Here is a 14213-nt window from a genome sequence, read left to right as displayed (position 1 = left end):
ACATACCATTGAAATTCTATAGAAAATATAAAAATTATAACCAGTTAAATTTTTACGAGAAATCCCAGAGACATACCATAGAAATTCTATAGAAAATATAAAAAATTATAACCAGTTAAATTTTTACGAGAAATCCCAGAGACATACCATTGAAATTCTATAGAAAATATAAAAATTATAACCAGTTAAATTTTTACGAGAAATCCCAGAGACATACCATTGAAATTCTATAGAAAATATAAAAATTATAACCAGTTAAATTTTTACGAGAAATCCAGAGACATACCATTGAAATTCTATAGAAAATATAAAAATTATAACCAGTTAAATTTTTACGAGAAATCCCAGACATACCATTGAAATTCTATAGAAAATATAAAAATTATAACCAGTTAAATTTTTTACGAGAAATCCCAGAGACATACCATTAGAAATTCTATAGAAAATATAAAAATTATAACCAGTTAAATTTTTACGAGAAATCCCAGAGACATACCATTGAAATTCTATAGAAAATATAAAAATTATAACCAGTTAAATTTTTATGAGAAATCCAGAGACATACCATTGAAATTCTATAGAAAATATAAAAATTATAACCAGTTAAATTTTTACGAGAAATCCCAGAGACATACCATAGAAATTCTATAGAAAATATAAAAATTATAACCAGTTAAATTTTTACGAGAAATCCCAGAGACATACCATTGAAATTCTATAGAAAATATAAAAATTATAACCAGTTAAATTTTTACGAGAAATCCCAGAGACATACCATTGAAATTCTATAGAAAATATAAAAATTATAACCAGTTAAATTTTTACGAGAAATCCCAGAGACATACCATTGAAATTCTATAGAAAATATAAAAATTATAACCAGTTAAATTTTTACGAGAAATCCCAGAGACATACCATAGAAATTCTATAGAAAATATAAAAATTATAACCAGTTAAATTTTTACGAGAAATCCAGAGACATACCATTGAAATTCTATAGAAAATATAAAAATTATAACCAGTTAAATTTTTAAGAGAAATCCCAGAGACATACCATTGAAATTCTATAGAAAATATAAAAATTATAACCAGTTAAATTTTTACGAGAAATCCCAGAGACATACCATAGAAATTCTATAGAAAATATAAAAATTATAACCAGTTAAATTTTTACGAGAAATCCCAGAGACATACCATTGAAATTCTATAGAAAATATAAAAATTATAACCAGTTAAATTTTTACGAGAAATCCCAGAGACATACCATTGAAATTCTATAGAAAATATAAAAATTATAACCAGTTAAATTTTTACGAGAAATCCCAGAGACATACCATTGAAATTCTATAGAAAATATAAAAATTATAACCAGTTAAATTTTTACGAGAAATCCCAGAGACATACCATTGAAATTCTATAGAAATATAAAAATTATAACCAGTTAAATTTTATGAGAAATCCCAGAGACATACCATTGAAATTCTATAGAAAATATAAAAATTATAACCAGTTAAATTTTTATGAGAAATCCAGAGACATACCATTGAAATTCTATAGAAAATATAAAAATTATAACCAGTTAAATTTTTACGAGAAATCCCAGAGACATACCATTGAAATTCTATAGAAAATATAAAAATTATAACCAGTTAAATTTTTACGAGAAATCCCAGAGACATACATAGAAATTCTATAGAAATATAAAAATTATAACCAGTTAAATTTTTACGAGAAATCCCAGAGACATACCATTGAAATTCTATAGAAAATATAAAAATTATAACCAGTTAAATTTTTACGAGAAATCCCAGAGACATACCATTGAAATTCTATAGAAAATATAAAAATTATAACCAGTTAAATTTTTATGAGAAATCCCAGAGACATACCATTGAAATTCTATAGAAAATATAAAAATTATAACCAGTTAAATTTTTACGAGAAATCCCAGAGACATACCATTGAAATTCTATAGAAAATATAAAAATTATAACCAGTTAAATTTTTACGAGAAATCCCAGAGACATACCATTGAAATTCTATAGAAAATATAAAAATTATAACCAGTTAAATTTTTACGAGAAATCCCAGAGACATACCATTGAAATTCTATAGAAAATATAAAAATTATAACCAGTTAAATTTTTACGAGAAATCCCAGAGACATACCATAGAAATTCTATAGAAAATATAAAAATTATAACCAGTTAAATTTTTACGAGAAATCCCAGAGACATACCATTGAAATTCTATAGAAAATATAAAAATTATAACCAGTTAAATTTTTATGAGAAATCCCAGAGACATACCATTGAAATTCTATAGAAAATATAAAAATTATAACCAGTTAAATTTTTACGAGAAATCCAGAGACATACCATAGAAATTCTATAGAAAATATAAAAATTATAACCAGTTAAATTTTTACGAGAAATCCCAGAGACATACCATAGAAATTCTATAGAAAATATAAAAATTATAACCAGTTAAATTTTTACGAGAAATCCCAGAGACATACCATTGAAATTCTATAGAAAATATAAAAATTATAACCAGTTAAATTTTTACGAGAAATCCCAGAGACATACCATAGAAATTCTATAGAAAATATAAAAATTATAACCAGTTAAATTTTTACGAGAAATCCCAGAGACATACCATTGAAATTCTATAGAAAATATAAAAATTATAACCAGTTAAATTTTTACGAGAAATCCCAGAGACATACCATTGAAATTCTATAGAAAATATAAAAATTATAACCAGTTAAATTTTTACGAGAAATCCCAGAGACATACCATAGAAATTCTATAGAAAATATAAAAATTATAACCAGTTAAATTTTACGAGAAATCCCAGAGACATACCATTGAAATTCTATAGAAAATATAAAATTATAACCAGTTAAATTTTTACGAGAAATCCCAGAGACATACCATTGAAATTCTATAGAAAATATAAAAATTATAACCAGTTAAATTTTTACGAGAAATCCCAGAGACATACCATTGAAATTCTATAGAAAATATAAAAATTATAACCAGTTAAATTTTTACGAGAAATCCCAGAGACATACCATAGAAATTCTATAGAAAATATAAAAATTATAACCAGTTAAATTTTTACGAGAAATCCCAGAGACATACCATTGAAATTCTATAGAAAATATAAAAATTATAACCAGTTAAATTTTTACGAGAAATCCCAGAGACATACCATTGAAATTCTATAGAAAATATAAAAATTATAACCAGTTAAATTTTTACGAGAAATCCCAGAGACATACCATAGAAATTCTATAGAAAATATAAAAATTATAACCAGTTAAATTTTTACGAGAAATCCCAGAGACATACCATAGAAATTCTATAGAAAATATAAAAATTATAACCAGTTAAATTTTTACGAGAAATCCCAGAGACATACCATTGAAATTCTATAGAAAATATAAAAATTATAACCAGTTAAATTTTTACGAGAAATCCCAGAGACATACCATTGAAATTCTATAGAAAATATAAAAATTATAACCAGTTAAATTTTTACGAGAAATCCCAGAGACATACCATTGAAATTCTATAGAAAATATAAAAATTATAACCAGTTAAATTTTTACGAGAAATCCCAGAGACATACCATAGAAATTCTATAGAAAATATAAAAATTATAACCAGTTAAATTTTTACGAGAAATCCCAGAGACATACCATAGAAATTCTATAGAAAATATAAAAATTATAACCAGTTAAATTTTTACGAGAAATCCCAGAGACATACCATTGAAATTCTATAGAAAATATAAAAATTATAACCAGTTAAATTTTTACGAGAAATCCCAGAGACATACCATAGAAATTCTATAGAAAATATAAAAATTATAACCAGTTAAATTTTTACGAGAAATCCCAGAGACATACCATTGAAATTCTATAGAAAATATAAAAATTATAACCAGTTAAATTTTTACGAGAAATCCCAGAGACATACCATAGAAATTCTATAGAAAATATAAAAATTATAACCAGTTAAATTTTTACGAGAAATCCCAGAGACATACCATTGAAATTCTATAGAAAATATAAAAATTATAACCAGTTAAATTTTTACGAGAAATCCCAGAGACATACCATTGAAATTCTATAGAAAATATAAAAATTATAACCAGTTAAATTTTTACGAGAAATCCCAGAGACATACCATAGAAATTCTATAGAAAATATAAAAATTATAACCAGTTAAATTTTTACGAGAAATCCCAGAGACATACCATTGAAATTCTATAGAAAATATAAAAATTATAACCAGTTAAATTTTTACGAGAAATCCCAGAGACATACCATAGAAATTCTATAGAAAATATAAAAATTATAACCAGTTAAATTTTTACGAGAAATCCCAGAGACATACCATTGAAATTCTATAGAAAATATAAAAATTATAACCAGTTAAATTTTTACGAGAAATCCCAGAGACATACCATTGAAATTCTATAGAAAATATAAAAATTATAACCAGTTAAATTTTTACGAGAAATCCCAGAGACATACCATAGAAATTCTATAGAAAATATAAAAATTATAACCAGTTAAATTTTTACGAGAAATCCCAGAGACATACCATAGAAATTCTATAGAAAATATAAAAATTATAACCAGTTAAATTTTTACGAGAAATCCCAGAGACATACCATTGAAATTCTATAGAAAATATAAAAATTATAACCAGTTAAATTTTTACGAGAAATCCCAGAGACATACCATAGAAATTCTATAGAAAATATAAAAATTATAACCAGTTAAATTTTTACGAGAAATCCCAGAGACATACCATTGAAATTCTATAGAAAATATAAAAATTATAACCAGTTAAATTTTTACGAGAAATCCCAGAGACATACCATAGAAATTCTATAGAAAATATAAAAATTATAACCAGTTAAATTTTTACGAGAAATCCCAGAGACATACCATTGAAATTCTATAGAAAATATAAAAATTATAACCAGTTAAATTTTTACGAGAAATCCCAGAGACATACCATAGAAATTCTATAGAAAATATAAAAATTATAACCAGTTAAATTTTTACGAGAAATCCCAGAGACATACCATTGAAATTCTATAGAAAATATAAAAATTATAACCAGTTAAATTTTTATGAGAAATCCCAGAGACATACCATTGAAATTCTATAGAAAATATAAAAATTATAACCAGTTAAATTTTTATGAGAAATCCCAGAGACATACCATTGAAATTCTATAGAAAATATAAAAATTATAACCAGTTAAATTTTTATGAGAAATCCCAGAGACATACCATTGAAATTCTATAGAAAATATAAAAATTATAACCAGTTAAATTTTTACGAGAAATCCCAGAGACATACCATAGAAATTCTATAGAAAATATAAAAATTATAACCAGTTAAATTTTTACGAGAAATCCCAGAGACATACCATTGAAATTCTATAGAAAATATAAAAATTATAACCAGTTAAATTTTTACGAGAAATCCCAGAGACATACCATTGAAATTCTATAGAAAATATAAAAATTATAACCAGTTAAATTTTTACGAGAAATCCCAGAGACATACCATTGAAATTCTATAGAAAATATAAAAATTATAACCAGTTAAATTTTTACGAGAAATCCCAGAGACATACCATTGAAATTCTATAGAAAATATAAAAATTATAACCAGTTAAATTTTTACGAGAAATCCCAGAGACATACCATTGAAATTCTATAGAAAATATAAAAATTATAACCAGTTAAATTTTTACGAGAAATCCCAGAGACATACCATAGAAATTCTATAGAAAATATAAAAATTATAACCAGTTAAATTTTTACGAGAAATCCCAGAGACATACCATTGAAATTCTATAGAAAATATAAAAATTATAACCAGTTAAATTTTTATGAGAAATCCCAGAGACATACCATTGAAATTCTATAGAAAATATAAAAATTATAACCAGTTAAATTTTTACGAGAAATCCCAGAGACATACCATAGAAATTCTATAGAAAATATAAAAATTATAACCAGTTAAATTTTTACGAGAAATCCCAGAGACATACCATTGAAATTCTATAGAAAATATAAAAATTATAACCAGTTAAATTTTTACGAGAAATCCCAGAGACATACCATTGAAATTCTATAGAAAATATAAAAATTATAACCAGTTAAATTTTTACGAGAAATCCCAGAGACATACCATAGAAATTCTATAGAAAATATAAAAATTATAACCAGTTAAATTTTTACGAGAAATCCCAGAGACATACCATTGAAATTCTATAGAAAATATAAAAATTATAACCAGTTAAATTTTTACGAGAAATCCCAGAGACATACCATAGAAATTCTATAGAAAATATAAAAATTATAACCAGTTAAATTTTTACGAGAAATCCCAGAGACATACCATTGAAATTCTATAGAAAATATAAAAATTATAACCAGTTAAATTTTTATGAGAAATCCCAGAGACATACCATTGAAATTCTATAGAAAATATAAAAATTATAACCAGTTAAATTTTTACGAGAAATCCCAGAGACATACCATAGAAATTCTATAGAAAATATAAAAATTATAACCAGTTAAATTTTTACGAGAAATCCCAGAGACATACCATTGAAATTCTATAGAAAATATAAAAATTATAACCAGTTAAATTTTTACGAGAAATCCCAGAGACATACCATAGAAATTCTATAGAAAATATAAAAATTATAACCAGTTAAATTTTTACGAGAAATCCCAGAGACATACCATTGAAATTCTATAGAAAATATAAAAATTATAACCAGTTAAATTTTTACGAGAAATCCCAGAGACATACCATTGAAATTCTATAGAAAATATAAAAATTATAACCAGTTAAATTTTTACGAGAAATCCCAGAGACATACCATTGAAATTCTATAGAAAATATAAAAATTATAACCAGTTAAATTTTTACGAGAAATCCCAGAGACATACCATAGAAATTCTATAGAAAATATAAAAATTATAACCAGTTAAATTTTTACGAGAAATCCCAGAGACATACCATTGAAATTCTATAGAAAATATAAAAATTATAACCAGTTAAATTTTTATGAGAAATCCCAGAGACATACCATTGAAATTCTATAGAAAATATAAAAATTATAACCAGTTAAATTTTTACGAGAAATCCCAGAGACATACCATAGAAATTCTATAGAAAATATAAAAATTATAACCAGTTAAATTTTTACGAGAAATCCCAGAGACATACCATTGAAATTCTATAGAAAATATAAAAATTATAACCAGTTAAATTTTTACGAGAAATCCCAGAGACATACCATAGAAATTCTATAGAAAATATAAAAATTATAACCAGTTAAATTTTTACGAGAAATCCCAGAGACATACCATTGAAATTCTATAGAAAATATAAAAATTATAACCAGTTAAATTTTTATGAGAAATCCCAGAGACATACCATTGAAATTCTATAGAAAATATAAAAATTATAACCAGTTAAATTTTTACGAGAAATCCCAGAGACATACCATAGAAATTCTATAGAAAATATAAAAATTATAACCAGTTAAATTTTTACGAGAAATCCCAGAGACATACCATTGAAATTCTATAGAAAATATAAAAATTATAACCAGTTAAATTTTTACGAGAAATCCCAGAGACATACCATAGAAATTCTATAGAAAATATAAAAATTATAACCAGTTAAATTTTTACGAGAAATCCCAGAGACATACCATTGAAATTCTATAGAAAATATAAAAATTATAACCAGTTAAATTTTTACGAGAAATCCCAGAGACATACCATTGAAATTCTATATAAAAAATCTGGGCGTCTGTTGGCCCTGCGGGCCAGCCCCAAAACTTTCCGCTGTTCTCGAGCTCAAGCAGCTTGAAAACATTACTGTGAATATATTTTCGAGCTCGAAAATGCTATTACATGAAATCATTTTATTATGAGCCTTTTAAGCTCTATCAAGTTACGTTTCATGCTAGAGTTTGAAATGTTAAGAATCGAAAACCATCAATAAAGAAGCGGCTTTTAAATTTTTATTATCGATTATGTTCTCTGAAATAAATATATCGAGGCAGAAATCAATGTCAGTGATCAAAATCAAGATTTGAATGATTTTTGACTTAGGTCAGAGCAATAATATATTGAAAATCCGAGAAAAACATTAACGACTGGGTTTTTTCAATTTTTTGATGACGATATCTATAAAGCTAAGGAACAAGTTTAGCATAATAGCACAATTTTAGCACATTATATTTTGATTTATCCGGAAAAAATAACATAAAATGTTATTTTCTTAACTTTTCAGCGCCGATATCTTCTGAACTAATCAACCGATTTCGACGTTTGAGGTGGCAATCGGCGCGTTTTCTTGAACTCTACAGCCGATTAAATTTTAAAATTGATCAGACGAGTCACTTCAAAGATAATCGAAAAAAAACGTTTTCTACCATTTCTTTCGCCATCGATATCTCTCGAACAAATTAACCGATTGAGATGGTTAAGGTGGCATTCGACGCGGCTTATAAAGGTCTAGAGCTGATTAGATTTTGAAATCAATCGTTCGAGTCGTTTTTGAGAAATCACTAAAAAACTAAAAAAAAAATTTTTTTTTTTCATTAATTCGCCAATATCTTCGAGTCTACTCGATCAAATGATCTGAAATTTTTAGGAAAGTTGCGGGCCAACAAGCTTTTTTGATTGCCACCTCAACCATCCAAATCGATTCATTAGTTAAAAAGTTACAAAGAGTTTACACACACACACACACACACACACACACACACACACACACACACACACACACACATACATACATACATACACTCGGACATCATTCTGAAAATAGTCAGAATAGCTTCCTAGGACCTCAAAACGTCGACATCTGATGAAAACTCGACTTTCGAAAATCGGGGTGAAAACAATAACTTCCCAATTTTTCGAAAATCGTCGATTTTCTTAGCGGGAAGTTAAAAAATATATTAATATTATATAATAATAAAAGTAATGATTAAAAATAAATTGAGCGATTGAGGTGTGCACTTTTGGATTTTCCAACATTTTTTTTTTACTGTATTAGAATGAATTTTTTTTTTTTTTATACTTCTCCATTAATTAAAATGAAATATTAAAGGTCTAAAAATAAAACACTGGCCACAAATAGCACTTCTATCTTAATTCAGTACATTCAATATAATCGTTTCATACAAATTAAACTCGTAAAATTCATATATAATTATTACATAACGAGTCATACAAATTTTTTAAACCCAATCAATCCGCCAAAGCACTCACATGATAATGGTAAATTCATAGGGAAAGTCTGTAATACCGACTGTCAGCAAAGCTTAGAAAATTTTACTAAAATGGTCATTCGTATAAAATGTAATTCTGAAGAATTGGCGTTCGTAGTTTGAATATTTCGGAAGTATTGGATTTCTGAAATATTGTCATTCTAAATATTGTTAATTCTTTATTACGAAAGAATGAATATTGTAAATTCTGAGTATGTGTTGATATAAAGATTAGAGATTCGATGTTTTTGACAAGGTGATAATTTGTCATTCTGAATTATGAACCATCTTTATTTTTTACATTCCTAACTGTGAGTTTCTGAAGTTGGTATACTTCTGAAATTTTTACTTTTGACGGTGTGCCTGCAAGCCGATATTTTTACCCCTCCAGAACGCCTCGCGCGCGATGCACACACGCAACTTTGTCTATCGGTGTGTCGGGAAACCGAATGAAGCCGAGAGAAACCGAGCGCTGTAGACAAGCGGAGGAGAAATGTTACTCCCACCATGCGTCATTTCGTACCCGCTCAGAGTTGCGTGTTCAAATCCGCACTCGAATTTGATTTTTTTTTTTTTAATTATTTTTTAACGCAATTAATTTTTAAATATTTATCTGTTCAAATATTTTAATTAATTGATAATTAAAAATTTTTTGACAAATTTCAATGTCTGTAAAATAGTTAAATAAATATTAAAACATAATCCTCTCATTGTACTTTTATTTAATAATAAATTTTAGATTATTAATTTTAATTTTGATGAATAATTATTATTAAAAGCTATTTATTATTAATATTAGTAATTATTTTTAATTGTTACTTAAAGGTTCAAATACGATTTTTATACAAGCTGCTACACTCGATTGGTTTCAGGAGCTTCAAGTCGTGGGTTCGCAACCACGACTGAGCAAATTTTTTTTTTTTTTTTAAACTAATTAATAATTAATTAATTTCTAATTATCTTCAACTAATTTTTACAAAAAAGCATAATAAGGATATCCGATAGAAATGCCATACATATTTTTTCTTCTGAATATAAAGTGTATGGTATTTCTATCGGATTTCTATCGGAATAGAAATCTCATAGAAGTCCGATAGAAATACCATACACTTTATATTCAGAAGAAAAAATATGTATGAAATTCCTATTGGAATAGATAGAAAACATAAACTTGTTTGTCATAGAAAATCGATAGAAAACCCATAGAAAATCGATAGAAAACATAAACTTGTTTGTCATAGAAAATCGATAGAAAACCCATAGAAAATCGATAGAAAACATAAACTTGTTTGTCATAGAAAATCGATAGAAAACCCATAGAAAATCGATAGAAAACATAAACTTGTTTGTCATAGAAAATCGATAGAAAACCCATAGAAAATCGATAGAAAACATAAACTTGTTTGTCATAGAAAATCGATAGAAAACCCATAGAAAATCGATAGAAAACATAAACTTGTTTGTCATAGAAAATCGATAGAAAACCCATAGAAAATCGATAGAAAACATAAACTTGTTTGTCATAGAAAATCGATAGAAAACCCATAGAAAATCGATAGAAAACATAAACTTGTTTGTCATAGAAAATCGATAGAAAACCCATAGAAAATCGATAGAAAACATAAACTTGTTTGTCATAGAAAATCGATAGAAAACCCATAGAAAATCGATAGAAAACATAAACTTGTTTGCCATAGAAAATCGATAGAAAACCCATAGAAAATCGATAGAAAACATAAACTTGTTTGTCATAGAAAATCGATAGAAAACCCATAGAAAATCGATAGAAAACATAAACTTGTTTGTCATAGAAAATCGATAGAAAACCCATAGAAAATCGATAGAAAACATAAACTTGTTTGCCATAGAAAATCGATAGAAAACATAAACTTGTTTGCCATAGAAAATCGATAGAAAACCCATAGAAAATCGATAGAAAACATAAACTTGTTTGTCATAGAAAATCGATAGAAAACCCATAGAAAATCGATAGAAAACATAAACTTGTTTGTCATAGAAAATCGATAGAAAACCCATAGAAAATCGATAGAAAACATAAACTTGTTTGTCATAGAAAATCGATCGAAAACCCATAGAAAATCGATAGAAAACATAAACTTGTTTGTCATAGAAAATCGATAGAAAACCCATAGAAAATCGATAGAAAACATAAACTTGTTTGTCATAGAAAATCGATAGAAAACCCATAGAAAATCGATAGAAAACATAAACTTGTTTGTCATAGAAAATCGATAGAAAACCCATAGAAAATCGATAGAAAACATAAACTTGTTTGTCATAGAAAATCGATAGAAAACCCATAGAAAATTGATAGAAAACATAAACTTGTTGCCGTAACTTTATATTCAGAAGAAAAAATATGTATGGTATTTCTATCCGATAGAAATCCGATAGAAATACCATACACTTTATATTCAGAAGAAATAATACGTATGGTATTTCTATCCGATGTCCCATAGAAATTTTACAGCCATCGAAATTTGTCAAATAATTTTTAATTTCCAATCAATTAAAATATTTGAACAGATAAATATTTAAAAATTAATTGCGTTAAAAAATAATTAAAAAAAAAAAATGAAATTCGAGTGCGGATTTGAACACGCAACCCTGAGCGGGTACGAAATGTCGCATGGTGGGAGTAAAATTTCTCCTCCGCTTGTCTACAGCGCTCGGTTTCTCTCGGCTTCATTCGGTTTCCCGACACACCGATAGACAAAGTTGCGTGTGCGCACCGCGCGCGAGGCGCTCTGGAAGGGGTAGAAATATCCCCCGTTCTGGCAGCACTGGCCAGGAGTGTGTGCAGGCGGTCAGATTGATTTCTTTCCAATTTTCTGTTGCTTAATACATGACCCAGGTCACAGAAAAACATCAAATTTCAAATCGCGTATTTAAAATTTTCCAAAATGGATTTAATTTATTGTAATCAATCAACGCAATTTCTTAGCAACAAAAATGAAATTTTTAAACGTAAGAGATTATTTAAATTCTACAAATCACAAAAGTCAATTTTTCATCACCATGTGGCTCCAACTCTGAACGCATCACAAGTCTGAGGTACGTTAAATTTTTTTAATTCATAAATAAATAAGTAATCTTTATTTTTATTCAAAAAATATCAATTTAATTTTAATTAATGAATATAAATCTACTGTTATTTTATAAGCGTTTTTTACTTCATTAAATTAATTATTTTTTACTGTTATGATGACTATCAACCGAATCATTTATGAGTCCTGATTATTGGATATACATGCACTACCAGCTGACTTTTTTAATTATCTAATTTTTAATCATTCCATTTCAATATCAATATTTAATATGAAATGTCATCCTTATTACAGAATCATCAATGCTCAAGATATTTTTTTCGTCATCGACTCGCTCATGTAGAGGATCAGTTCCAGGATTTTCATCATGAAAAAAAAATAATTACCTGGTAAGTTTCCATTAATTAAATTTATTTATCAACAATCTATGTCTAATTGTTCAAAACCTAATTATTAATGTTATGATGACTATCAACCGAATCATTTATGAGTCCTGATTATTGGATATACATGCACTACCAGCTGACGTTTTTAATCATTTAATTTTTAATTTTTTCCATTTTAATATCAATATTTAATATGAAATTTTTTATATCGTTCCAGAATCATCAATGTTCAGGTCATTCATCAGAAATTTGCGCATGTAGGGGATTAGTTCCTGGATCTACATCATGAAAAAAAAATAATCACCTGGTAAGTTTCTGTTATTTGAATTCATTTATTAACAATCTAAGTCTAATTGTTCAAAAGCTAATTATTTTTTACTGTTATGATGACTATTAACCGAATCACTTATGAGTCCTGATTATTGGATATACATGCACTACCAGCTGATGTTTTTAACCAAAGAAAAACTTATTTTACGCTATTTTTAATCCAATAATTAACTAGAAAATTTTATTTTCATGTTATAGGACGCCAACTAATTAAATCAGTCCGTCATCTGCTCACATAAAATGGCGGTTTATTTGAATCCGGCATCAAACGAACACGGTAAGTTTAAAAGTACTTATTTTATTTACCTAAATAAATAAATATCAAAATGATGAATTTTACACCATTGTATGAGTCGTGATTATTACTTTACATGCACTACCAACTGAGGCTAAATTTTAATTATAAAATTGTTAAATTATCAAACTCTCCGTGCTAATGAACAATTTTTTTTTACAGCCTCAGAAAAGTTCGAGATACTGATGAAGATGGAGACGGACAATAACCGCTGACTATAATCAAAAAATCAGCTCATATTTGATGCCAAACTTTAATTAATTTTTTTTTTTACTTTTAATGAAATTGAAAAATAAAAACTACTGAAATTGTAAATTTGAACTTTTTATTTAATGGCATTGAGATTTATTATATAAGTCATATATTTCTAAGTAATTGATATATTTTATCAAACAACGCCATAAATTTGTAAAATTGTTCCAGTTAGGAAATTTATTTCAGGTGTTTTCAATTTTCACTCACTCCGGGTTTTCAGTAGACAAAATTTTCGCCGATTTTTTTTTTACGCATGCGCAGTATAAAATTAATCAGTAGTAAAGACGATTTCCGAAGTTCATTCTCTCTGGGACAAGTTTTCAATGTTGAAATAATCGAGGACTTGAAAATTTAAATTTTGGAAATAAAAAAAATAGACTCGTTTATAAGAAAAAATTTTTTTATTAAATATATAATTCAAAAGTCAGACAAATCTGCCGATCGATAAATTTCATATGTAAAATTTAAGCTGAAAAAAAATAATAAAACTGTTGAGCATTAATTATAATCGAGTGTCATAAGTTGAAATAAAATAATAAAT

General features: G+C 26.5%; 1 long non-coding RNA gene across 1 annotated transcript; it reads left to right on the top strand.

Moving 5' to 3' along the window:
* The first annotated feature begins 12118 nt into the window (after nucleotides 1-12118).
* On the top strand, nucleotides 12119-14169 carry LOC130665720 (uncharacterized). The gene is made up of 5 exons (XR_008989573.1): nucleotides 12119-12413; nucleotides 12701-12795; nucleotides 13010-13099; nucleotides 13321-13399; nucleotides 13580-14169. It is a non-coding gene; the product is annotated as an uncharacterized LOC130665720 (long non-coding RNA).
* The last annotated feature ends 44 nt before the right edge of the window (nucleotides 14170-14213 follow it).

This window comes from Microplitis mediator, chromosome 3 (assembly GCF_029852145.1).
Source record: "Microplitis mediator isolate UGA2020A chromosome 3, iyMicMedi2.1, whole genome shotgun sequence".
Lineage (NCBI taxonomy): Eukaryota > Metazoa > Arthropoda > Insecta > Hymenoptera > Braconidae > Microplitis > Microplitis mediator.
Note: the sequence above shows the minus strand (reverse complement) of the source record. Positions and strands in the feature narration are given on the sequence as shown.